Genomic DNA, 16,289 nt, shown 5'->3' with positions numbered 1-16,289 from the left:
CCCCCCCCACCCCCCCCCCCCCCCCCCCCCCCCCCCCCCCCCCCCCCCCCCCCCCCCCCCCCCCCCCCCCCCCCCCCCCCCCCCCCCTTCCAGGTGCCACATTTGTGTGGACCAGCATTAAATGGCACCCTGGCAACGTCTCCCTGGTGCGGGCAGTCAATCCCGGGCGCCAGGTGAATCTGGCCTCTGGATATTTAAATGAGCAGTGAGGGCGAGATCCAGTTGGCGCCAGGCTGAGCAAGTCGAGTGACTAGACCGAGGTTTCGCGCCTGGCGCAGAGCCCAATCGTGGCTCGCATGCGATTCACCCATTATGCCCAGATCGCACCATGTGCAGCAGGGTCGCTAAATCACGGCCCATATCTCTGGAATAGGACTTGAACCCATGAGCTTATAGTTCCTGTAAGAGAGTGCTACCCACCGTGCTGTGTGCAGTCAACTGGGGAGCAGGTTGGAAGGGCTGAATAACCTCCTCCTATTCCTAAATTCTTATTTCAATAATTGTAGAAGTTGAGCTATGCTCCTGGAGGCACAACTGAAGTATCTTCTGGAATCAATTAACTTTCACTCTCTATATCTTTGGGACCAAATCAAGGCCCAGACACCTTTACACTCAACAGATGAGGCATTTCCTGGAATTAGTGAGGGCATAATTGCTAGAATTCCCTCCAAAAAGGAAGGAAGCATGTGAACGTACTTGAGAGGCACAGAAGGGATCAAGCAGAAAGGTCCCAAGGATGGGGAATCTTACTTGCAAGGGCAGCACAGTAGCACAAGTGGCTAGCACTATGGCTTCACAGCCCATAGTCCCAGGTTCGATTCCCTGCTGGGTCACTGTCTGTGCAGAGTCTGCACATTCTATGTGGGTTTCCTCCGGGTGCTCCGGTTTCCTCCCGCAGACCAAAGACGTGCAGGTTAGGTTGATTGGCCATGTCAAATTGCACTTAGTGTCCAAAAAGGTTTGGCTGGGGGCTAGCATCAAAGCAGTGTAGAGCACCCGGCTCTCGCTGCCAATACGGCCCAGAGAATTGTCGGGTCCTTATCTGCGCGTGCGCACGACAGCGGCCTGCAGCAGCTGTGCCGTGCAACTCGAGGACCCGGCTTGCGAAATAGTTCCCCCCCATTTGGCTGGCTCGTGCAGCCCGGACCACCCCCAACAGTGCCCCAGCCCTGGCCTGCCCGTGGGTCGGCCCTCTCCTGACTGGCGGCGCTGGAGTGAGTACGCAGCCGCCATGTCGAGTTTCCGACGGATGAGGCTACACGCGACCGACGCTGTCGGCAACTCAGCCAGTCGGGGCGCGGAGCATCAGGTGGTGGGCCTCAGGCAATGTCTGAGGTCGTCGATACAGCACATGGCGTACTCTCCGAGTACACCACTTTGGAGGGGGCGAAGCATCGCAAAAGCGGCGGCGCCCCCGATGCGGTCGTGAACGGTGATTCTCCGGCTGATCGCCGAACTTGATGTCGGCGTCTGCAACTGAAGAATCGTGCCCAATACTCCCATAAATGGGTTCCCAAAGAAGACACAGAATGGGATAGGGCGGGGAAAAGTAGGCTGTCGGGGAAGAATTGGTGGTGGGAATGTGCACTCAATTACTCTCCATCAAATCTATAATTGAAATTTAGGAAGCAATGGAAATGTTGAAATGTAACATTTTGACATTCTGCACCTAATTTTTACCAAATCCCACGAACGTGATCATTCATGTTTACCTTTGACCTTTATTCGCAGTGAAAGCGGTTCAGCAGGGAGATTTGAACACGATAACTGCAAGCCTATGAGAATTGCCGATGCTGTCTGTGATTAGTTATAATGAGTACGCACATGTAAGATGACTTGTGTCTGACTTTGGCACACACTGAATTGCAAAGTCAAAGTACTCTATTAACAATGAGACACAGATTGACAAAGCTGATTCGGAACAAACAAAACAATGGAAGGCAGACATTAATGACAGGAAAATGTCAAACTTGAGTGTGTGGCCATTTGCTCAGAAAGTAGACACCTATTTACTAGGATATTTCAGCAACAATGGGTGGGATTTAGTCACCACCCCATTGCGTGTTTTTGGCGGGGGGCGGCCCGCCAGCAGGATCTACTGGTCCCGCCGTTGTCAACGTGATTGCCCGTGAATAGCACTACTCGCCGCTGGGAAACCTGTGCGCCAGCGCTGGACCGGAATTTTGTGTGAACAGCGGTAAATCACGCCCATTATTTTTGCACTTTGCATAATCACCTGACGTTCCCTCTGTCATTATATCGTGTTGTCTCTCTGAATGACAGAAGCATTGATTAAAGTGTGAAAGTTATTTCCTTAAGTTGAAGCATGATATAATAGGAGGGACTTAATGAAGGTTCACTGGAGGAGCGGTCGGGGGTGGGGGGGGGCTGCCATTTGCAACACCAGCTCACCTGACAAAACGGACCCTGGGCAGAGGAAAATTGACTGGGCACCTTGGCTTCCCTTCAGTGCCCTGGTCACATCTGATTCAAGTTCTCTGACCATTAAATGAGTGAGCCAGCACTCATAGGAAAAACAGGCATCCATTTAAATTTGCAAATCGCAGGGTGGCACGGTGACACAGTGGTTAGCACTGTTGCCTCACGGCTCTAAGGACCCAAGTTCGATCCCGCTCCCGGGTCACTTACAGTGTGGAGTTTGCTCATTCTCCCTGTGTCTGCATGGTTATCATCCCAACAACTCAAAGATGCGGATACGTGGATTGGCGAGGCTAAATTGCCCCTTTATTGCAAAAATTTAAAAGGAAAAAAAAAATTTGCAAACCAGAATAATATGTCAATTGCATGTGCAGAGTATGCACCATGCTACTAAGCCCCATTGTATCAGAAACCTAACTTCCAATCTTTAAAGGAGCTTGGGAAGTTTTTGTTGGGGAGTGAAGGGAGGATTTCTGTGGATCCATTGCATAAAGCTGCTGTCGCTCGATGCCAGACCATACTTGCATCCAGCCCTAGAGGCTTGGCTTCAATACCCAAACTCCAACCCTCAACCCCACCCAACAGGTTGAACCTCCTGGTTGACTCCACGAAGAAGTCATTTCCCTTTTGCTTTTATAGCACCACACATATTTGTTGTCATGTTCAAGAGTTCAATGGTTTCATTGTTCTGTGTTGAATTATGAGACTCTGGTAACTGGCCTATGCTCACAGGGCGAGATTATTTCACACTGGGTGTGGGCTCAGAGCTATAATAAACAGACACAGAAGCTACTAGGAGCTGAGCTGTAAGCATGAGTGCACAGTTTGCAATAGCAGAGATATCTTAAAACTCTCGCAAACAGACCCATCATATACTTAGAAATTAGTGCCGTCTCTGCATTGCTCTGAGAGATATAAAAAAAATACAATACACAACATTTGCTGCACTCCAATTTTCAATCAAAGTCACATAAGACCAGAACCTAAAAATGGGCTTCTCAACAGTACTTTTGGAGAACAGAGGGTGAGGTAGCAGGGCAGGTGGATACTGTGGTTAAGAAGGCACATGGTGTACTTGTCTATATCAGGGCCGGCCCAAGGCACCGGCAACTCGGGCAGTCGCCCGGGGCGCCATGTGCTAGGGGGCGCCAGAGACTCGGGTCCCGCGCATGCGCAGTTGGGCCGGTGCCAACCAGCACATGCGCGGTGGCCGCCCTCCCCCAGGGCGGCCCCCTCGGCCCGCCCCCCCCTCCGTCCGCCGTCGCCCCCCCGCCTCGGCCCCGCCCCCCCGCCTCGGCCCCCCCCCGCCTCGGCCCCGCCCCCCCTCGGCCCCCGGTCCCGCCCCCCCCTCGGCCCCCCGGCCCCGCCCCCCCCCTCGGCCCCCCGGCCCCGGCCCCGCCCCCCCCGGCCCCGGTCCCGCCCCCCCCTCGGCCCCCGGCCCCGCCCCCCTACCCCAGCCCCCCCCCCCCCGAAGGGCGCCAAAGTTCAGCTTGCCCGTGGCGCCAGCAACCCTAGGGCCGGCGCTGGTCTATATTAGCCAAGGCATACAGTTTACAAACAAGAAGTTTATGCTGGGACTGTAAATAATATTGATTAGGCCACAGCTAGAATATTTTGTGCAGTTCTGGAATCCACATTACAAGAGGGATGTGATAGCAGTTAGAAAGGGTGCAGAGGAGATTTACCAGTGTGCTGGGCTGGAGAGCTTTAGTCATGGAGAGAGATTGGATAGACTGGGCTTGTTTTCCTTGGAGCGGAGGAGGCTGAGGAGCGCCATGCTTAAGATATATAAATCTTTGAGGGGTATAGACCGAGCAGAAGGGAGAAACCTTTCCCTTTGGTGGAGGGATCAATGACCAGGGGGCATAGATTTAAGGTAAGGGGCAGGAGATTTAGAGAGGATGTGAGGGAAAACCTTTTCACCGAGGGAGTGGTGGGAGTCTTGAATTCACTGCCTGAAATGACGCTGGAGGCAGAGAACCTTATAACATTGAAGAAGTATTCAGATATTCACTAGCGATGCCAAGGCATTCAAGGCTATGGGCCAAGTGCTGGAATATGGGATTAGAATACTTATGTGTTTGTCTATGACCAGCACAGAAGCGATGGGCCTTTTCCGTGCTGCAAATATCTACGACTCTATGACCAGCAGGACTACAGGTAGACCATCGACCCTTTTTGATTTGAAAATAAAATATCCTCTTTCACATCTAACATATTTAAGTATAATCCTCATGTTACTAAAAACGTTTAGAGAGGGTCGTCAGCAAAGATGACCAGAGTATAAATTATTAGTAGTAAGCTTTCTTCAACCATTTGAAGTGCTTTCTTTTAAATTGGGCCGAAGCACATTGATCAATACAGTGGGAACTCTACATTTCAAATCATTCTGACTGAGAGGAGAGTACATGAGAAACATAACTCAATGTAAAACCTGGCTAACAAAGCAAACAGAGGTAAATCGAAGCATGCCAACTGAAATTCTTTGGAAAGTTAGAAACAATGGGCAGATTTATAGACTTGACCTTTTTTACAATTTAAAGTGCCTATTTTTTTTTCAATTAATGGGCAATTTAGTGTGGCCAATCCACCTACCCTGCACATCTTTGGGTTGTGAGGGTGAGACCCACGCAAACACGGGGAGAATGTGCAAACTCCACACGGACAGTGTCCCGGACTGGGATCGAACACCACTCTGCGGTGACGTGAGGCAGCAATGCTAACCACTGCGCAACCATGCCTCCCAGATTTATAGACTTTACTTAGCAGCCCGCTAATGTCAAAAGAATAACAAGGCTTCTAAAAATAATGTAATCAATAACCGTGCAAAGATTCAATGCGCTGAATCAGTAACTTACCTGCTGTAAATTCCACGATTCTATCAATCACCTATGAAATACCGAAAGTCCCCAAATTCTTTGTCATGTGGTTCTCCATTCACAGGGGCTTCCATGTAGTCATCCGTAACAAATGGCGATGCCATGAATAGAGAAACACCGTCTGCGACAGGAAAAGTTAAACTGGGATTGCCTGATGAGTTTGCAGACACCTCGTTTGAAACCCAGTTTGGCGTCTGGAATTCCCCACGGCAATGAAGATTGCACACCTTCGTCAGCATTGCCCCCATGACAGCACTCAGAAACCGCTCAGTTAAAACACCGATGCGTCTGACTGAAAACATGACTGGAGACTTCAGGATTTGCAGGCAAGAAAAATAGATCATCGGGCATAAAAGTAGGATCGTTGACAAAAAAAGGCAGTGGATCGTGAGCATGCATGTGTTGGGTGGCAAATGGCGGGGGTATGATAGGGTTGCTGGGTGGGGAGGTCACATGATAGAATCTCCCAGAATGCTTCTGACCAAGTTTCCAACTCTATATAGCCAGCATCTTTTTATTCCAACTTCCTCGCTGCTCTCCACTCATCAGCACTAAATGGATGTTGGTGGTAAATCCTGCCAGAATTCCTTGATTAGAAACATGGGTATGCAGAATTATTTTTGGCAGAATGAGGCCATTTTACCTATTGTGTCCAGCTTGGCTGAAATTGAGCACTCCTGCCTAATTTCAACTTCTACCTCTTGGCCTATGGCCTTGTAGATACAGCACATCAAACGTATACCCAGGGGTTTTCGGGTAAGAAGCATGTTTACTACCACTTAAAATTGCCTTGGCCTCTTGTAATGCTCTCTGTGGGGAATCCCTGTCCCTCTTCCTACACATCCCACAGCCCTTCTGCACTGCACCCCAAACCCCGCTCACGTTGCACACTCGCAGAGTTAAAGCTGGAACTGCAATGTTTCTTCAGCTAACCCTGCATTGCACTTTCAATGTTCAGTATGATTCGGTCAAATCCTTTTGAATGGCATGACTGAGTAATCTCTGCTGTGACAGAAATATCTTACTTACTCTTAGCCCAGCTGAATCAATAATGCACATATCAAATAAACAGTAAATCACTCGACTTTGCATCCAGTGCCAATATCTAAGCAAGTAGCTTCACCTTTACGATTCACCTTGCGACAACTGTAAAAGGTTAAATGGGGTTTGTGCAGATGTGTCATCTAGAATCTTCAAGATGCCAAGCGCTCCAGGGATATGTAGGCTCTTTAGCTCCTGGCGTTTGTTCCATCATTCATGAGTTGGCAGCCAATCTGTGATATGACTCTATGAGTAAGATGTTCCCAAACCACAACTAAATGTTCCTCCCAGCGGGAAAACCAGAATAATTCCTGCTGGCACCAGGAGCAAACCCGACATGTCATTCAATGGCACTTGGAAAGATTTTTAGGTGAAATCACCTTTTCCATGTCATTCATTGGTCCAACGGGGTAAGTGATAAGAGCAGGACCTCCCCTCTCAGGCAGGTCCCGCACCCACTTCAGGTTCCACCCGTGGAAGTGCCAACCTGGCACCTTGCAGTCCGAGAGGTTTCAAAATGATAAGTACCCTACCAACAATTGCTGCCAGGGTGTCAAGAGGGGTCCTTCATGGGAGGTAGGGGTCATGGGGGATTGTGTTAGACAGGAGGGTCTCAGGTCACGGTTCTTCCTTGGGATGGGGCTCCTTTGGCTGCTCTACTCATCCGCAGTCATTATAACCGTTAATTAGTCATTCAGTGTGTAAAAAATAAAGTTTTCCCATAATAAATACAAATTGATCCCATCTGTATCCCTGAACCTTTTAAAAGGTCTGTCTGCATGCCAAATTTAAAGGTCTGCCTCTTTGGACCACATCAAAGTCAGTTAAGTGCTTTCACTTCCTCTTTTCTCTGCAGAAAGCACTTAAAAGCCTTTGATGTGGGCCAAGAGCTGTCGATCACAGCTAGATGTCCATAAACATTGTGGTTATTTTCAGGAGCAGTCTACCTCAAATCAACTCAATCATGAAGGGAAATTAGATTGAACAATTCAGACAGCTGGATGTGTGCAAGCTGTCAATCACAGACTAGTAAAATAAATTTGCATTGAACTGAATGAAAGTCTTGAAGATCAAAGATCTGAGGGCATTTAAACTCAACTCATGCGGTATTTCTCTTCTTGGAATTTACAGTTGCTGTTTTCTCTGCCTGCGCCAGTACTTGTATTGCACAGGTGAGTTATAAGGAATGTTTTTTTTCACTGTCTCTGTCTGGACTGCTCCCAAGCTTCCGGGCAAGGGTTTCCCTTATGGGCTTTTTTTTTGGGAAGGGGCCTCAGTAATATGTGATGGATTTCTGGTGGGGGTTTCTCTTATGGGGTAGGTCTCTAGTGGGGGTGACGGTGGGGGGATCTGGTGGGGGTGAGGTGGGCAGTATTTGCATTGTTGGGGGTAAGGGTGGCCCTCCGAGGGACTTTGAGGGCAACCCCCCTCAAGGAGTTACCCCCCGGTCCACCGCGAGGTCCACCGTGCCAGGGCCATGCTGTGAAATGCCTGCACCAATTCTTGTCCACAGGAATCCCGGCCCAGAGGACCAGAACATTAAGCAGGCTTGGAGAATCCGATGCCCAGCCCGTTGACATATTTACATCCTCCTGCGAACCTCGATGCCGCCACCAGTGGTGGACCGGAACATCGGAAAGGGATCGGCGACATATTTTGGCCCCGCTGAATTGTCCGCTGTATCAGGAACTCTGCTACGGCAGCGGGAGGCAGTGGCACCGTGGTATTGTCACTAGACTAATAAAATACCTGGAATTAAAAATCTAATGATGAGCATGAAATCATTGTCCATTGTCGGAAAAAACCATCTGGTTCACTGATGTCCTTCACGGAAGGAAATCTGCCATCCTTACCTGGCCTGGTCTATACTCCACACCCACAGCAATGTGGTTGACTCTTAACTGCCCCCTCAAGGGTAATTAGGAATGGGCAATAAATGCCGGCACAGCTGGAATACTCATGTCCCATGAACAAGTAAAAAAAAAGAACCTGCCCCTCAGGGCAGCAGGGTAGCATGGTGGTTAGCATAAATGCTTCACAGCTCCAGGGTCCCAGGTTCGATTCCCGGCTGGGGCCACTGTCTGTGCGGAGTCTGCACGTCCTCCCCGTGTGTGCGTGGGTTTCCTCCGGGTGCTCCGGTTTCCTCCCACAGTCCAAAGATGTGCGGGTTAGGTGGATTGGCCATGCTAAATTGCCCGTAGTGTCCTAAAAAGTAAGGTTAAGGGGGGGGTTGTTGGGTTACGGGTATAGGGTGGATACGTGGGTTTGAGTAGGGTGATCATTGCTCGGCACAACATCGAGGGATGAAGGGCCTGTTCTGTGCTGTACTGTTCTATGTTCTATGTTATGTTGCTGAGAGCAGCGAGCTGCGTATAGGACCCCAGATAGCAAAGGGCTGGTAAAAGCTTGGCAGCTGGTAGTGTTATAAAATCTCTACAGTGCAGAAGGAGGCCATTCGGCCAATTGAGTCTGCACCAACCCTTTGAAGGAGCACCCAATGGAGGCCAATTCCCCGCCCTATCCCGTACATCCCTGGACACTAAGGGCACCTTTACATGGTCAATCTACCAAACCTCCACGGCTTTGGAAACCGGTTCACCCAAAGGAAACCCATGCAGACACCGGTGGAGGAGGGTGCAAAGTCCGCACAGACAGTCACCCAAGGCCGGAATTGAACCTTGGTCCCTGCCGCTGTGAGGCAGCAGAGACGCCGAGCCGCCTCCTTCAGATAGATTCTTATTTTGATGTCTAGAAAGAGACATAGTGGTGCTCAGTGAATACTGAGAAGAGAGGAATAAGGCACATGTGAATAAAATAAAGAAGTGTTTTGTTTGCAGGTAATCAAGTCTCTCAGCAATGTCTCAAAGTGTTTCACATACAATTAATTATTTGGGAGTGGAGCGGCTGTTGCCATGGAGATAGTGTGCACAGTTAATCCCACAAACGAGAATCGGGTGGATGGTCGTTCCTTTGATTTTCGATGGATTTCTACTACTGAAAATTTGAGATACAGGAATTCATTATCTTGATCATTAGACTCGGAATGTTTATTTTCCAGATATAAAGGTCAGGGAGAAGACAGCAGAGACGTGTTGTAATAAGTCTCTGATCCGCTTTACATGGCTCTGAGAATTCCTGAGCTTGTCGACTGAAGTTGTTTAAAACAGGTTGGAGGAGGTCTTGTGCTGCAGTGGGTAGCATCTGTGTCTCTGAGCCACAGGGTCCGGGTTCAAGCCCCACATCAGGACTGGAAGGCGTGTTCAAAACAGATCGAGTGTCAGCCTGCTAATCCTTCCAACATATGCCAATGGCAGGTGTTAAGAGCGCGAGAGATTCCAGATCATTTTGGGAGGACTGACAAAGCAAGGGAATATACTATGAATGGTAGGACGTGAGGAAGTACAGAGGACCAGAGACCTTGGTGTGCGTGTCCACAGATCCCTGAAGGCAGCAGGATAGGTAGATAAGGTGGTTAAGAAGGCATGCCTTTATTAGCCAAGGCGCAGAATATAAAAGCAAGGAGGTTATGGTGGACCTGTATAAAATGGTGTAATACTAATAATTGTTATTGTCACAAGTAGGCTTACGTTAACACTGCAATGAAGTTACTGTGAAAAGCCTCACATCACCACATCCCGGCGCCTGTTCGGGTTGTAGCCACCTGGGGTGGCCACGTCCCGATTTCAAAATAGATACTCGCAAAGAGTGCAGGGAAAAATGGACAGCACTAGAAAAACAAGCAGGTGCAAGGTTTCCTGTGGATTGGAACTTGCAGAATCCAGACAGAACTGAAACTACAAGCCATTAGCATAGTAATGAGCTATCTCCGGGGACAAAAAGAAACATTGAAACAATCGGTACCAGGACAGACTCCCCGGCGCCAGTGGAGACTAAAACAAAGACAGGTCAACGGTTACCTAGAGCCCGCCCAACGATCAGGGAACGACCCCGTTATTGGAGAGAATCAATACAAACGATTGGGACATGGCCCAATTAATTGGGACCAAGTCCAGGGTCTGCCCAGAAGGGCGCGAAACCCTGGGGGCTATAAAACAGAGTCCCCAAGGTCAGTTCGCTCTCTTACTTTCTCCATCTTCACCTTGGCATTTGGCTCTCAGCGACGAGAGGCCCGCCAAGCACCAGCCAAGTAAGTCTAAGGTCAACGCACACTACGAGATAGACGCTCCTAGCTACTATTCCATACCAGTTCGAAGCCAGCAGTATCAGAACCGGACAACAGCCATTGTTCCTCTGACTGAGTGGGCACTCGAAGCTAAGTATAGGCTTTTAGTAGTAGTTGTAATTTAGTGAGTAGAGTATGTGCATGAGTAATAATTGACTGTGTGTAAATAAATGTGCATTGATTTCAAACTTACTAACTGGTGTATCGAGTCATTGATCAGTATTCGGCTTTGAACCCTGTGGTGGTATCAGAAAGATACCCGGTGACTCTTGAGCAAAGGTAATTAAAACAGAGCAAATTAAGGGAAAGCATAACGAGCAACAGGGTACACAGAGGGAGAATTCAGAATGTCCAAATTACCTAACACGTCTTTCGGGACTTGTGGGAGGAAACCGGAGCACCCGTTGGAAACCCACGCAGACACGGGGAGAACGTGCAGACTCCGCACCGACAGTGACCCAAGCCGGGAATCGAACCTGGGACCCTGGCGCTGTGAAGCAACAATGCTAACCACTGTTTTACCATGCCACCCTTTGGGCCATGGCTGGAGTATTGTGTGTAATTCTGGTCGTCACACTATTGGAAGCGATTGCAATTGAGAGGGTGTGGAGGAGATTCATCAGGATATTGCCTGGGCTGGAGTAGTTCTGCTACCAAGAGAGGTTGGTTAGGCTGGGGTTGCTTTACTTAGAACAGAGAAGGGGGACCTGAACGAGGTGTACAACATTATGAGAGGCAGAGATAGGGTCAAAGGAAGGATCTTTTCCCCTTAATGGAGGAGTCAATAACCAATGGATTTAAGGTAAGGGGCAGGAGATTTAGAGGGGATTTGAGAAAAAAAAACCTTTTACCCAAACGGTGATGGGAATCTGGAACTCAGTACCTGAAAGGATGGTAGAGGCGGGAACCCTCATAACATTTAGGAAGTATTTATATGAATACTTGAAATGCCACAGTGTACAAGGCTATGGACCAAGAGCTGGAAAATGGGATTCCAGTAGAAAGGTGTTTGATGGTTGGCATGGATATGATCGGCTGAATGCTCCATTTCTGTGCTCTAAAAACTCTATGACTCTCTATGCCTCTATGAGCCAGGTGATGGAAATAATATTGGAGACTCCACCATCACCATCCATATCTCCAGAATACAATATGCATACAAAGCTGCATGTTGCCGCAGCAACTTGGATTCCTGTTGCAATAGGGGATAGTATGGGAAAATGACGGTAAGTAGAAGGGCAACCATGATCCACCTGAATTGTGGAGTGGAGGTGAGTGGTTAAACGGCGTCTCTTATTTACTGTGCCTCTTGTGGAGGTGGGGGGGTTGGCTGGACGGCCACTGTGGACCAGATTGATGTCAACAGCACCGTGATTGATCTCCATTGTGGCTGGGGTGGATTTGAGCCCTCCTTGTGGTGAGGGTCCTGGTGCTACTAGACAGGCCTAACCTCGGGCAGACACCAAAAGAAGAAGAAGAAGGGAAGATAGGGGAGGGGCGATCTCCAGCTCGCCAACCTCACTTTCTGCTACTTTGCCTGGTTGTATATTCAGACGTGGACCTTCGGAGTAAGACAGTATGAGATGTTGACCTCTTCAATTTGGAAGGTTTGAAACAAGAGCCAGAGTGGACAGTAACTGTAATTTTGTTTAATAAATATTGGGGTGATTCTGAAACCTAATTAGGTAGAACACAGACTCGGATCAACCAATAAATGCAGTCTTTATATTGCACTTGAGCCTCTTCCTATCCTTCCTATTCCAGCTCTATCAGTGTAACCTTCACTTTTCTTCCCCCTCATTTGCTCACTTGTTTCCTTTTAAACACAGCTAAATTTGCCTTAACTACTTCCTGTAGTAGTGATACCTGTACTCTCTCCACTCTCTAGGAAAGGATGTTACTCCTGAATTCCCATTTTGCATTTTTGGTGACTATGCAATATCGATTCTATTGTTTGCATCTATTTTTGCTCTTCCTCACAAGGGAAAAATTCTCAGCATGTTTACACGATTGAAGTCTTCTGACCCCGTCGAGGTGGGAAGGAAAGTAAATAGATATCTTGTCAACCTGGCTACTTCATGAAATCATTTTTTTCTCCGTTTTTCAAAATTGCTGGGCTGATAACATCACTCCCGCTGATCACATGCTAGCTTCTGGCAGTTACTGAGCAATTAGAAAATTAACAAAGGCTATCACCTCACATCTGCTGGAATGTAACACTCCTTGCATCGCATCAACTTTCCAGCCAAGCCAGCATGATGGTTTCGGAGATGAGTAACCCGTACCTCAAGATGGTTACTTGAGGTATGGGCTATTAATTGTTCCACTGCAAATCAGGATTCAAAGTCCATGGCCGGGATTCTCCGATCCTGCGCCGGGTCGGAGAATCGACGGGGGGGGGGGGGGGGGGGGGGGGGGAATCGCGGAATACTGCTCCGATGCCGGCCTGCCGATTCTCCAGCGCCGTTTCTCTGGCGCCCGCGGGGTCACCGCCGCGGCAGTCGGGGCCGGTTGAAAGCGCCCCGCTCCCGCCCCGGCGATTCTCCGTGCATCGACGGGCCGAGTGCCCGCCGGGTTCGGCCGAGTCCCGCCGTCGTAGGTTACGTATGGTCCTACCCAGCGGGACCTCGGAGTGCTGGCTGCAGGGGCCATACTGGTGGGGGGGGGGGGGGGAGCGGGGTGATGTGACTCCGGCAGGGGCCTCCACGGTGGTCTGGCCCGCGAGTGGGGCCCACCGATCGGCGGGTGGGCTAATTCCAGTAGGGGCTTATGTTCCTCCACGCCGGGCCCCTGTAGGGCTCCAATATATTGCCCGGGAGCCGCCGCGGAGACGGGAACACATGCGCATGCATGGACACGTGCCACCCGTGGCGCAGATGTGCAGACGCGCGGCATGACGTGGCATGCCGGCTTTCGAGTGCCAGAGCAGCGGACACCACTCCGGTGCTGTAATAGCCCCTGGCACGCGCCGCTTTTGATGCCGGCGTCAGAACCTGGCCGTGGGAACGGAGAATACCAGCTGAGTTATCTGTGCCAGCCAGCTATGAACAAAGGTGGCTGTTTGCATCTTCCAGCCTCTTATCTGGTACTGATCACTTTATCGTTACCTATTCGAACATACGACTGACAACCCAGGGCGTCATTCAACAAACTCAAACCCTGTGTCACAAGACTGAGACATGAACTGTCTGAATTCCTTCAATTAACAAGCTGTTGGAAGTTAAAGGCAGTCACTGTCTGACCTCCAGGCAGTAGCTCCAGACAGGCAGCATGCACTCTCTGCCATCTCACCATCAAACAGGCGGCAGCAGAAAGAACTCTGGCCTTCATCAAAGCTGTCAACGACTAGAACATTGGAATTTGTCCCTTCCAGACTATCTCAACTCTACGTGCTTTCTCTACTGGTGGAAGTCTTGTTTCTGGAAAGACAGATCAGCCTGCAACAGCCAAGAAGAAATATTCTGCTAGGCCTTTGATTTTGGACCCTGTGCACACGTAAAACCCTAACTTCCATTTTATTGCAGTCTGGCCACGAATCTCTTCCCTTTCCCTTATTCCTCTTTATGACTATATGAGTGCAAAAGGGCAGACATTACAAAACCCCTCTCCGCATGCTGTCTGTGGTTATGCACAGGCTATTCATAGAGGATTGGAACACTCCAGGTTCAATAGTTGGGCAAAATGCCTTATAAAGGGGGGGGGGAATAAAGAATTTTTAAAAAACGCCTTTGTGTTTCTGGATGAGTTGTGAGAGGGGAAATCAGGGCTGTTTAAATTATATAATAATAATCTTTATTGTCACAAGTAGGCTTACATTAACACTGCAATTAAGTTACCGTGAAAAGCCCCTCGTCGCCACAATCCAGCACCTGTTCGGGTACACAGAGGGAGAATTCAGAATGTCCAAATTACCTCACAGCACGTCTTTCGGGACTTGTGGGAGGAAGCCGGAGCACCCGGAGGAAACCCACGCAGACACGGGGAGAAGGTGCAGACTCCGCGCAGACCCAAGCCAAGAATCAAACCTGGGACCCTGAGCTGTGATGCAACAGTACTAACCACTGTGCTAAAATGCCGCCCTTTTGTGTCCAACTCTTCCACCATTTTACCGAACTCCTATTAGGATATTCCTCAGCGTTCAATTTTCACGAGAAAAGGGACCCAGCCAGTTCATCCTTTCCTGCAAAGTATAGCTTACATTTGTGTCATCCTTGTAAATGCTTAGCCCTCTGGTGCCCTCATATCCTTTCTCTAACATGGTGGCAGAACCTGACACAGAACTCCAAGTGTGGCTAATGGTCTGTCTGGACACGTCCGGAGAATCAGTCTTCTCATTTTATCTTTGTTATGTAACAGATAAAAATACATGTATATTCTGGCGCAGCAACTGAATATATTTTGTTTAGCTTCAAGTCGGTCTTCAGGCAACAGGCAGCTCCAAAACCGAAGGGCAATATTGTTTCTGCGTATCTCTAACTCTTCCCATATTAATTTGTATAATCTGTAGAGATTCTTTTCACAAGCAGTTCTATTCATTATTAAAAAAAAGACCACATTGCGCTAGCGTTGACTACACAAGTGCCATAATGATGAAAAATGATTGTGCAATGTCATAGCTCTCAACAGCATAATTGATGTCAAGGGTACTGAATTACAGGGAAATAAGTTGTATGCGCTGACATAACAATGTGCAGCGCACAAAAAAAAATTCAAACTTTCAAATATAAAAAAAGGAAGGAAATACAGCACTGCCTGTCAATGAGGTACAATAATTCATGAGAAATTCACTGAAGGCGAGAGGGGAGATATCATAAGTTCTGTTTGTCAAGCATCAGGAAGGCATCTCTTTTCTCTTAAACAATGCTCCCATTTACATTTTACATGGATTAATAAGTGTGCATTTCAAAAATATGCTTTATAGTCAGGCAGTTCAAGCGTCATTCATTTAATGTTTTGTTATGAAAGGGAGTTCTGCTTTTTGTTTAATTGATACCAATTTGATTCTGAGACTGAGATGGACTATTAAGTAGGACACAGAGTTGTTGCTAACACAGAGTTAGGGGCCTCACGGTAGCATGGTGGTTAGCATCAATGCTTCACAGCTCCAGGGTCCCAGGTTCGATTCCCGGCTGGGTCACTGTCTGTGTGGAGTCTGCACGTCCTCCCCGTGTGTGCGTGGGTTTCCTCCGGGTGCTCCGGTTTCCTCCCACAGTCCAAAGATGTGCGGGTTAGGTGGATTGGCCATGATAAATTGCCCGTAGTGTAAGGTTAATGGGGGGATTGTTGGGTTACGGGTATACGAGTTACGTGGGTTTAATTAGGGTGATCATTGCTCGGCACAACATCGAGGGCCGAAGGGCCTGTTCTGTGCTGTACTGTTCTATGTTCTATGTAATGTATGGGGGATCAGCAGCTTTGCGTAAGCTGTGGAACTCTGAGCTCTGAGTCAGAAGGTTGTGGGTTCAGGTGCTCAGAGCTCAAGGGCTTTAAGCACCACAATCTAGGCAGACGTCCTAGTGCAGTACTGAGGGAGTGCTGCACTGTGGTGCTGAGTTCCAAAGAGATGTTGAAGAGATTGGCCCTGTGAGCTGAGGCAGATGTAAAATCAATCCGACCTAGCCCTTTTGAAGACAAGTGTCGTTTCTCAACAACATCATGAAAAACAGGTGACCGGATCATTGTCGCACTACTTTTCATGGGATCGTGCTGTGCACACATTGACCAATGTGTTTTCAACATTACAAAAG

Source organism: Scyliorhinus canicula, chromosome 14 (assembly GCF_902713615.1).
Source record: "Scyliorhinus canicula chromosome 14, sScyCan1.1, whole genome shotgun sequence".
NCBI lineage: Eukaryota > Metazoa > Chordata > Chondrichthyes > Carcharhiniformes > Scyliorhinidae > Scyliorhinus > Scyliorhinus canicula.
The sequence above is the reverse complement of the archived record's forward strand: the minus strand, read 5'-3'. Positions refer to the sequence as shown.